Consider the following 814-nt stretch of genomic DNA (forward strand, 5'->3'; position numbering starts at 1 on the left):
TTCATTGCTCAGTTTCTCATCTCTGTATATCTTCCTTCTCTTTCTGATCCCTGAATACCAGGCATTGTATACCTCTATGCTTTCTAGCCAGGCTGTACTGCAACACCTGAGAGCGACTTCCCCAGACCTCATAGCTGCATCAGTGGGATCCCTGGGAACTTTGCGGTTCTTCAACCTTTCCAATTTTTATTTATCATTCTTTTCTTCTGCTTCCCCTTTCTGTTTTTCTCCATTTCATGGTCTCTCATCTCTCCATTCCAACGGCAATCACCCCTAGCATTCTTTTTTGTTTGTTTGTATGTTTTTGGCTCCTGTTCCTCACTCCTGTCTCTCATATCCATCTTAGCTCCACACATAACAATCTCCCCACTGCATCCTGCCTACCTGCACCGTGTGCTTGACATCACACTACCAAGCAGCACAGGTATGGCCTACTGGAACCTGCCCTGCACTGATTACCGACCTGCTCTGGTGGCTGTAGTAAGTGCCACAAACAACCCTTCCCAGTAACTCCTCTTTAGGTAGACTTGCCCTGCGGTACCATATCTGAGTGACTAACCCTGCCAGTTGGAGAAGGAGGCAAAAATTATTGAGTGCACAGATGAGCAAACAACAAAGAATACACAATCCGCCTGCTCAGACATATTCAATTTTTTTTTAAAAAAGGGACAAAACAAACAAATCTACAATCAATACACAAGAAAAATAACTACTGAATGCCCCGAAGACAGCAGACAATATCAAAACTTTTACAAACACAGGACAGGATGGTTCCAGTAGGCGTCCAAAATAAAACACCAGATGACTCTCCTGT

Source organism: Trichechus manatus, unplaced genomic scaffold, assembly GCF_000243295.1.
Source record: "Trichechus manatus latirostris isolate Lorelei unplaced genomic scaffold, TriManLat1.0 scaffold00051, whole genome shotgun sequence".
Lineage (NCBI taxonomy): Eukaryota > Metazoa > Chordata > Mammalia > Sirenia > Trichechidae > Trichechus > Trichechus manatus.